Source organism: Prenolepis imparis, unplaced genomic scaffold, assembly GCF_030444845.1.
Source record: "Prenolepis imparis isolate NDT839.2.m4 unplaced genomic scaffold, iyPreImpa1.0 SCAF_3, whole genome shotgun sequence".
NCBI classification, from domain to species: domain Eukaryota; kingdom Metazoa; phylum Arthropoda; class Insecta; order Hymenoptera; family Formicidae; genus Prenolepis; species Prenolepis imparis.
Window position 1 is genome coordinate 2,562,295 of NW_028141161.1, and position 10,454 is coordinate 2,572,748.

The following is a 10,454-nucleotide window of genomic DNA, read 5'->3' on the forward strand; positions in this document are numbered from 1 at the left end:
GGTGTACTCTGGTTATAAATGCTTTATCCCAGAGGCGATCTATTCGTGTGGTGGTTGTTTAAAAAAATATTTTATACCAGAAGTAGTTTGCACGTGTACTCTAGTTAAAAATGCTTTATCCCAGAGGCGATCCATTCATAAGCTGGTTATTAAAAAAATAATCCAGAAACAATTTATTCGTGAGCTGGTAAAAAAATAATCCAGAGGTGATTTATTCGTGAGCTGGTTTAAAAAAATAATTCAGAGGCGATTTATTCGTGAGCTGGTAAAAAATAATTCAGAGGCGATCTATTCGTGTACTGATTATTATTTAAAAAACATCCAGTGTACTGGTATTATTTAAAAAACATCCAGAAGCGATCTATTCGTTACTGGTTATATATATAAATATATATATATATTTTTTCTTTTTACATAAATATTTCATTCTACATGCGGTTCGCATGTCTAATTATTAAAAAATAAGAGACATTTATGTCAAAATATTATATATTTTATTTCATAGAATTTTTTATCAATTATATAAAAATAAACAAAAGATTGTACCTATTTTTCAAAAATTGTACTATTTTCGAGATTAGCAATATTTTACAAAATACTAATTTATTATTTTTTCTTTTTAGGCGACAGTTATTGAAGCTGATCCAAGAGACGCATGACTCCAAGAGTAAAGTTATGGGTTCTAACAACAAATCCATCGTTTATCAAAAATCAGTGGAATCACTTCCAGACGCAATGGATTTGTTAAAAGTTAGTACCCAAACAATGCAATGCCTGGAGTCAACTTCAAATACAGGTATGTATAATCAAAATGTCGAACTTTGCGAAGATAACGATGATTTCGTTATCGAAAAAGGCCGCCTGGATATAAATCGTATCCAGGAAAACTTGCCCGAAGGCCGTCGCATTGTCGATCTTCCTTTTCTGTGGACTGAAATCCACAGAACATTTGATAACCATTCGCGAGGAATAGAGTGCCAATTTAAAGATTGGAAACTCGTAAGCACTAATCCCGATGGGTTATTAACACAGTTAAACTTTAAATGCCAAATATGCAATCATACAGATGATATATGGACAGAACCGAGAGAGTCGAAAGATGTATTGGACATAAATACAGCCACTGTAGCTGGAACTATTACGACTGGTATCGGTTATTTTCAGCTGCAAGAGCAATGTGCAGCCATGAATATTCCCTGCATGGCTGAGGATAAATACATTAAAAATAGAGAAAACGTAGTCCATGATTTCGAGAAAACCGCTATGGAAAGTATGAAAATGGCGGGCGAGACTGATAAGCAACTCGCTCTCGAAAGAAACGAAATTATTAATGGTATTCCGTACATAACCGTTGTAGCGGATGGTAGTTGGATGAAAAGATCCTATGGTACCGTCTACAATTCACCTTCTGGTGTTGGTGCCATAATTGGTTTCCGCACAGGAAAAATTCTTTTTATTGGCATCCGCAATAAATTTTGCGCTGTCTGTGAAATAGCGGAGCGAAAAGGTATCGAACCCAGAGTTCACCGATGTTACAAGAACTTTGATCGCAATGCAAGCTCCACGAGTATGGAGAGCGATGCCATTGTGGAAGGTTTTAAAAGTAGTCTCGAAATGCATGGACTAATTTACAAAACTGTTGTTGCCGATGGTGACAGTAATGTATATCAATCCATTATAAACAACAGACCATATCACGAACAGATGGTAACGGTGAAAAAAGTAGAATGCACCAATCATCTGCTTCGCAATTTATGTAAAAAATTAAGGGTGTGTAGTACAGACTACGCAGCCAAAAAGAATGCGTGGCTTTGTACAGCTGCAAAATATTGTAAGAAACAGTATTTTAAATATACGACAAGAGGGGATAAAGGCAGCTGATCTACGAAGAGAAGAAAAGCTGCCTCAACATCTCAAGGCTACGGAATTACAAATAGACATATTGAATATTCCTAGCCATGTATATGGTGAGCATAGACGATGCAAAGAACGCGGTCTTATGTGTTTAGAAGATCGTGATAAAAATTATGTTCCACGTTTGAAATTGCATGGTCTCTATCAAAAAATAGAGAATGCTGTCGCGTATTTGAGCGCCTATTCTGATAGCTTGTTATTAAATTTAACAAACAATGCTGCAGAATTATTCAATTCAATAATCTGCAAAGAAATAGGCGGTAAACGCATTCATTTTGGTAAACGGGGCTCTTATAATGCTAGAATTGCGGGAGCAGTTGTACAATTTAATACACAAAATGTTATGTCGCAAGTATATGAAAGCATGGGTAAGAGTATTCCTTCCATTATCGAGAATCTGGAAAAGCGACGACAAATAAAAGTTGCAAGAATCAGAGAATCTCGAAAAGAAAGTGGAAGGAAGAAATTCAAACGAGACTCAGGAACAGACCGTTATTATGGTCCGCAATCACAAAAACCAGATGTTGCACCCGATGTGTTTGAACAACTTCGTCAAAATCATTTAAGAAAATTGTTCGAAAACGGAAATAATTGGAAACAAATTGAGCGTGATACTATACGTCAAAGAGAATCGGAATTGTGGCACGTATTGAGAAATGAAATGTTGACAGCTTCTAATTTTGGAACTGTATGTCGTATGAGATCAACGACGTCTTGCGCAGCAGTTGTCAAAAGTATCTTATTTCCGGCAGCAATTGACACCGCAGCTATGAAATATGGTCGCGATAACGAGGAAATCGCAAAGAAAGAATTAGTTGTGAAAATAAATAAAGTAATAAAAGCATGTAGATTTTTCATTGATAATGAAAATCCATGGTTGGGTGCATCTCCCGATGGGCTTATAGACGAGGATGGTGTGGTAGAAATAAAATGTCCTATGTCAACAGAGGATTTAACTGCGAAAGAAGCCATACAAACATTGCCTCACTTGAAAAGCATTATTGATAAAAGAAATCCTGAAAAACTGAATCAAAATCACAGATTCTTTTATCAAGTTCAGGGTCAATTAAATATAACACAGCGAGATTATTGCATTTTCGCTATATGGACATCAAAAAGCTTATTAGTAATACGTGTCATGAGAGATAAGACATTTCTTTTGGAGAAATCACATGCTATCACTATTAACACGTTTTTATAACGAATGTATGCTTCCAGAAATCTTGGATAGCCGGCATAATAGACATATGCCAATTAGAGAACCACAATATATTATAGAAGCAAAAGAAGAAGCATGTAAAAATAAAAATGCTGTAAATGAAACAATGCAAAATGACAAAAGTGGAAAGTGTTATCAAAGCGAGCAAACGATTATTGTCGAGCACTACTACCACTATTGTTCCAGAAATGGAGCAAGATGACGATTGCATTATAACTAATTACTCGAATGAAAAACGAGATCTAACTGAGGATGACATGAAAAGACAAAGAAAAATGTTAGATGATGTGATACCCTCTCTCTTATTAGTGAAGAATAATATTTTGCCCATAGATAGTAAATTAAATGTTGAATCTTTAGATCTATTTTTACGCATTGTAAGGGAGACTTGTTGCTTTGAAACACAAAGTGTGTTATACTTAGAATACCCGCACATAATTGAAGCTAGTCGCAGCAATAAAAGCTTACAAATTATTGGTGGAAATTGTACAGATCATTGGCGGTGTATTTATTTTGATGGCACTAAACTTCACGTGTACGACAGCCTACCTGGTAGTACGTACGATAAATTGGCTGCTAAAGAGAAAGAATATATTCGCCTTCGTTACCCCAAGATAAATAAATATGATATAATTTTCGAAAAAGTACAAACACAACCGGATTGCACTTCTTGTGGAATTTATGCTGCGGCTTTCGCTACAACTGTAGCCTTGCAAGGAAATCCTTGTAGTGAAAAATATTCCAGTGACGTAAAATGCATGAGACGTCATTTAGTTAACATTCTAGAAAGCAACAAATTATTGCCTTTCCCGAATTAAATATTTTTCATTTCACCATTATGCTTCAAAAAATAAGCAATGATAAGATAAGATGATAGAAGTTATCTGTATTTGTCATTGTATAGAATATAATAACATGTAATTGTTACTCTACCTCGCAAATGCAAATAAAAATCTCGGAGAGACGATGAAAGAATATTGGTTGCGTTCTCACGGGAATGGGCGTTGGAGGGGCCCATTCTATATTACAATCACAATTTTGATTTTGTAATATTGTTTCAGTATTTGAAACAGAAAAGATAAGATAAATTAATTAATCAATTTATATAAATTATAAATACAATTCCATGAAATCGAACAAGAAATGACCTCGAAAATATCGAACGAAACTTTTTGCACATGAAATATACATAAAATAAAAAGATTCGTGTTTTTGTATTTGTCTAAAATACTTTTTTTGTAGAAGTTATAAACAACAATTTTCGTGAAAAGTGAAAAAGTTGTCAACTTTAATTTATATCTGTGATTATATTTGTCGTAGAGAAATTTTCAAAAATGCGTTTGGAGACAATCTTTTTTATAAAAATAATTGCAAAAAATTGCTATTTATAATTGTTACAAATAATTAAATGTAATTATTTTTTGAAATAATGCTATTTTATTCTCCACTTTATTCAGAAAATGTACATATTTTTTAATTGTTTTATATTTGTAATAAATAAATCGTTGCGCCGTGACCGTTGCGCCGTGATCACGTTATTGGCTCGACCAGATAGCATGGCGCATCGATTTCTTCGGAAATCTTTTGTAGGAAAAATGTATAATATAAATGACATAATTTTTGAATGTAATCAACATTATATAACATTATACAAATTATATTTTCATCGACGAATATTACATTTTAGAACGCGATATTTCTGATAAAGTAAATCATTACTGTATGATTTGACCGTTACTTTTATTCTTACCCCTTTCTGAATTGCAAGGATTATCAGAAATATATACTAGAACTAATGTAATATTCACAAAAAATATGATTTGTATAATGTTGATTACATTCAACGTTACAAATTATATCATTTATATTGTATATTCTTCCTATAAAAAATTTTCGAAGAAATCGACGCACTATGCTTGGTTGAACCAGTGAGTCACGGGGAACGTGCGCACGGCGAATATATATAAAAAAATAAAATATATCGATTCTGCATAAAATAAAAAATGTACACTTTTTGAATGAAGTGGAAAATGAAATAGCATTATTTCAAAAATTTTTAAAAGATAACAATTTAAATAAACAACACTAAGAATATAAGTATCTTAGTGTTTAATTCACGCCGGCTGAAAAAGGCGTTATTTACAAATAGTTATTTATCAAGGCAGGGAAAAATATAGAGTCGAAGGGTCTGAATAGCTCAGATGGTGAGAGCAGTCGCCCGGCAAGCGAAAGGTCTCGGGTTCGATTCCCGACTATTCAGCGACTTTCGGATCTATATTTTTCTCGCCTATAATTCTGAAGGGGGTTAGAGGGGATCTTTGGAATTAAAAATCTCGAATTGAGATTGTTCCGTAATAAAGTCTTGGCGGTGTAGCAAAATGTGTGCCCCGTGCACAATTAGTTAATTCCAACGAAAAATTAATTTTCGTTGGAATCGACATCCGCGTACGGCTCGAATAGCCTATCTATTACCGATTTATATTTAAATAAACAATTTCTTGCAACTATTTTTATAAAAGGATTATCTTCTTAGCTAAATGTATTTCTAAAAATACTATGCATGATAAATATCAAAGATATAATTAGTTGACAACTTTGCTTATCATTTTAGATGAAAATTTTGTTGTTTATAACTTTTACAGAAAAAGTTTTTCGGACAAATAAAAAATACATATAACAATATTTCCTTATAGATGTTGCGTGAAAACAGTTCAGATCGATAAAAATATGAGGTCAAAAAGGTCGATTTTGGTCTAATTTGACGTGGAATTGCCCATATAAACTACATAAAAAAGTTATTATTGATTCTCGATCAAATCGATTCCAAAAATAAATCTGTACTGCACAATTTCTTGCATAATAATATCAAGACCATACGTATATATATGTATATGTTCATATTGTATAATGTATATACTCTCACACATATAATTATCATATATATATATATATATACGAGGGTTGTCTGAAAAGTTTCCGACCTCAACATGAAAATGGCAGCACTCGTAAACAAAAGTTGGGGAATATGTTTGCGCATGCTTTGAAAGGTACTCACCAAAATTTCAGCCATTTTGGACGCGCAGTTGTTGTTTGACAATCATTTGAGTGAGTCGATGTGAGTGTTTTTGTGAAAATGGAAAAAATCGAGTATCGAGCTGTCATTAAATATTTGTTTTTGAAAGGCAATACGCCTACGCAAATCAAAGACGAGTTGGACGCTGTGTACGGGGACTCTGCACCATCATTTACCACCGTGAAATTTTGGGCTGCTGAATTTAAACGTGGCCGTACCAGCTTGGGTGACGATGAACGTTCGGGACGTCCAAAAACTGCAACCACTGACGATAATATCGCTCAAGTTCACCAAATGGTGCTAGACAACCGTCGAATTAAAGTTAGAGAGATAGCAGAGGCTATGAACATGTCCAAAGAACGTGTTTGTCACATATTGAATCAAGATTTAGGCATGAGAAAGCTGTCCGCGCGTTGGGTGCCGCGTTTGCTCACTTTGGACCAAAAACTACTATTTGGACTACTATTTGGAGTACTATTTGGACGGGTTGAAGAGATCGGAGCATCGCTGGGAGAAGTGTATAGACTTACAAGGAGACTATGTAGAAAAATAAAAATTAATTTGAAGAAAAAACGTCTTGTATCTTTGTTAGGTCGGAAACTTTTCAGACAACCCTCGTATATATATAATGATTGATATCCTCAAAAAGAAATGCATGTATTGCCGATGCATATTTACGTTCAAATCTATATGGACGTAGCAAAAAGTGACTCTACGGTTGCGTTCGGAAACGTCATCGAGTGCATTCCCTCTCTCTCTATATCATTTCTCTCTCAGTGATATAGAAAGAGAGGGAATAATGCACTCGGTGACGTTTCCGAACGCAACCGTAGAGTCACTTTTTGCTACGTCCATATAGATTTGAACGTAAATATGCATCGGCAATACATGCATTTCTTTTTGAGGATATCAATCATTATATATATATGATAATTATATGTGTGAGAGTATATATACATTATCTATATCATTTCTCTCTCAGTGATATAGAAAGAGAGGGAATGCACTCGGGTGACGTTTCCGAACGCAGCCCATGTATGCAATGTATACATGGATTTCTAACCTAAGATGATCGATAATGTGGAATTCAAAATGTTAGTAATTACCATTCGATAATCAGTCGGTAATTACCAACATTTTTAATTACAAAATAGTGGCGCTGCTTTTTTGTCGGAGTTCGTCGTTCGCTCGGGGATCCCCTTAAGTCATTTTCCAAAAAGTATGTAGTAAAACATTTTTCAATTTAAATATGTAACTAAAATTTACTCATAATTCATGATGTCTCTTATTGAAATACCTTTGTAAGCATTGTAAATTAGCATTGATTTGAGATTAACAAACATTTTAAAGTTTCTACTAAAAATTTACAAATTTGTGACTTAACACAGTTTACTTCTGAGATTCTGATATATGCTGATATATTTCATATACATGATATGGCACATTACTTTAGCAAGGCAAAATAATTTTGTTTATACTATCAAGATGACAGATTTTCTAATACGAAAATACTAAAATAATAAAAGCTTACAAATTCAGAAGGAGGCTATATGGAGCCACGCGTAGGATGTAGGTACGCAAATACTAAAAACAAACTTATTGGAATAACAAATTTATTAAATCTAAACGTTTCGGTACTTTCTATGAACCTTCTTCAGTAAATTTAATACAATAAATTATAATGGGGAATCTACATACTGCCGCACGCAGCGCAAAAACCGTGAGCCCCCCGATCGATACCCCACTAAATAGACAAAGTGAAATAATATGTCATGAGGTACTCAAAAGTGGACTCTAATGAAGAGTGTAGTGAGGAATTTCCGAAAGGGGGCTCATTCTTACTTACACACTCATCCATCGCACATTCACACGACCGTACGCGGACGCGTCCGACGCACGAGTGAAGAAGATATTCGGTTTGATGCTATTTATAAGGCGCCATACAATGGCTCATAGCCTGTTATCGAAGTCAATGTCAAACACAATGTGTGGACTTTATTTCTCTCCCTCTCTCTCTCTCTCTCTCCCTCTCCCTATCCCTCTCCCTGGGAGATATTTACGTACGGTCGTGTGAATGTGCGATGGATGAGTGTGTAAGTAAGAGTGAGCCCCCTTTCGGAAATTCCTCACTACACTCTTCATTAAAGTCCACTTTTGAGTACCTCATGACATATTATTTCACTTTGTCTATTTAGTGGGGTATCGATCGGGGGGCTCACGGCTTTTGCGCTGCGTGCGGCAATATGTAGATTCCCCATTATAATTTATTGTATTAAATTTACTGAAGAAGGTCCAAAGAAAGGACCGAAACGTTTAGATTTAATAAATTTGTTATTCCAACAAGTTTGTTTTTAGTATTTGCGTACCTACACCCTACGCGTGGCTCCATATAGCCTCCTTCTGAATTTGTAATTTATCAATGCAGGGAGCCTACATTGTTGACTTAATAAAAGCTTATTTGTATATTTTATAACTTTTTCTATTGTTGAGCGATTTTAGCGAGTTTAGCGTTTTTCTACAAACAAAAAATATCTAATAGATACTATTTTAATTAAAATTTGAGAGAAGTAATTTGAAACAAGTATCTCTTATTTCTTATTTCATTGGTAGAAAAAATTTAAAATTTAAAAACTTAAGAAATAAATGTTTTGTTTGTATCAAATTTAATTACAAGTTACAAAATTAACCGTAAAATTATTTTTTATATAAATTTGGATATTATTTTTAGTTCTGTGAATCTGTCATTCCATCAGCTTTTATTTTCTCATCTGTAAATCGAGAGTTTAATAATGTCTGAAATTAAGAAGCATTATATGAGAGCAAAGAGAAAGCGTTTTCAAGAAGAAGTCTTTTCTGATCCTGAGCTTGATCCTGAGCCTGATCCTGATCTTGAGTCTAATCCTTCTAAGATAACTACAAAAAGATTCCCCTCTGAACCAACAAATATAAGTATCCCATCAAATATAAATATCCCCACCAATGACACACAATCAGAACTTTCTGAAAATAACAATTTAGAATCAGATCTGTTTTTACATGAGTCTATTTATGAATCTGATAAATCAAATGAATACTTTCCACTTTCCTTCCACTCATCCTCAGATTCAGTCGATTTTGATATATATAAGTAATTTTCCTCATGACAATATTAAAGAAAATAATTCAGAAGAGAATATAGAATTAAATTTAATACAGTGGTCATTGACGCATAATATTTCGCATGCAGCATTAAGTGATTTATTAAAAATATTAAAAATTTGTATTCCTGAATTACCCACTGATGCTCGAAGTCTTTTAAAAACTTGTCGTACCGTTGTAAGTAAAGTTATTGAACCTGGGCAATATTATCATTTTGGTGTAGAGAAATGTATTAAAAATCTTATAAATTACTCAAATGATTTTTTTAAAAATACTGGAATTATAGAACTTGGAATTAATATAGATGGTCTGCCTTTGTCAAAAAGTTCTGGAAGTCAAGTTTATCCTATTTTATGTCGGCTTGTCAAACATCATAGTAATGTAGATATGATTGGCACTTATCATGGTTATGAAAAACCTAAAAACGCTAACAGTTACTTAAGCGATTTTGTTGAGGATATATCAAATGTTATCAATAATAGAATTATTATCGATACTAAACATTATTCTGTCAAAATTTCTTATTTTGCATGTGATGCAGTGGCGAAAGCTTATATTACCTATACAGTCATATGGGTTATTATTCGTGTACTAAATGTTATGAGGAAGGTATTTATATTAATAATCGTGCTTTCCTAATACAAATCATTTACGTTTAAGAACAGATACTTGTTATAGATTAAAAGTTCAAGAAGATCATCATAATGGCACTAGCATATTAGAACAGATTCCTGGTCTTGATATGATTAAATCTTTTCCATTAGATTATATGCATTTAATTTGTCTTGGAGTCGTAAAAAAACTAGTAGTAAATTTATGGTGTTTTGGAAAACCTTCCGTAAAATTATCATATCGGGATATTGCAAACATATCTTCTAATTTAATTAATCAAGCTAAAAATATGCCAATAGAATTTAACCGTAAACCTCGATCATTACTTGTAGCAAAAAGATGGAAAGCTACCGAGTTTAGGCAATTTTTGTTTTACACTGGCCCTGTTGTACTTCAAAAAATATTAAATAATGATAGATATATAACTTTTCTTTGTTTACATGTTGCAATAATTATATTAACGTCTTCCAAATATTCATCATTTATTGATTACGCTTC

At 33.4% G+C, this 10,454-nt stretch overlaps 1 pseudogene; it reads left to right on the top strand.

The window, feature by feature from the left end:
• The first annotated feature begins 765 nt into the window (after positions 1 to 765).
• LOC145934235 (uncharacterized) lies at positions 766 to 2,333 on the top strand (annotated as a pseudogene).
• The last annotated feature ends 8,121 nt before the right edge of the window (positions 2,334 to 10,454 follow it).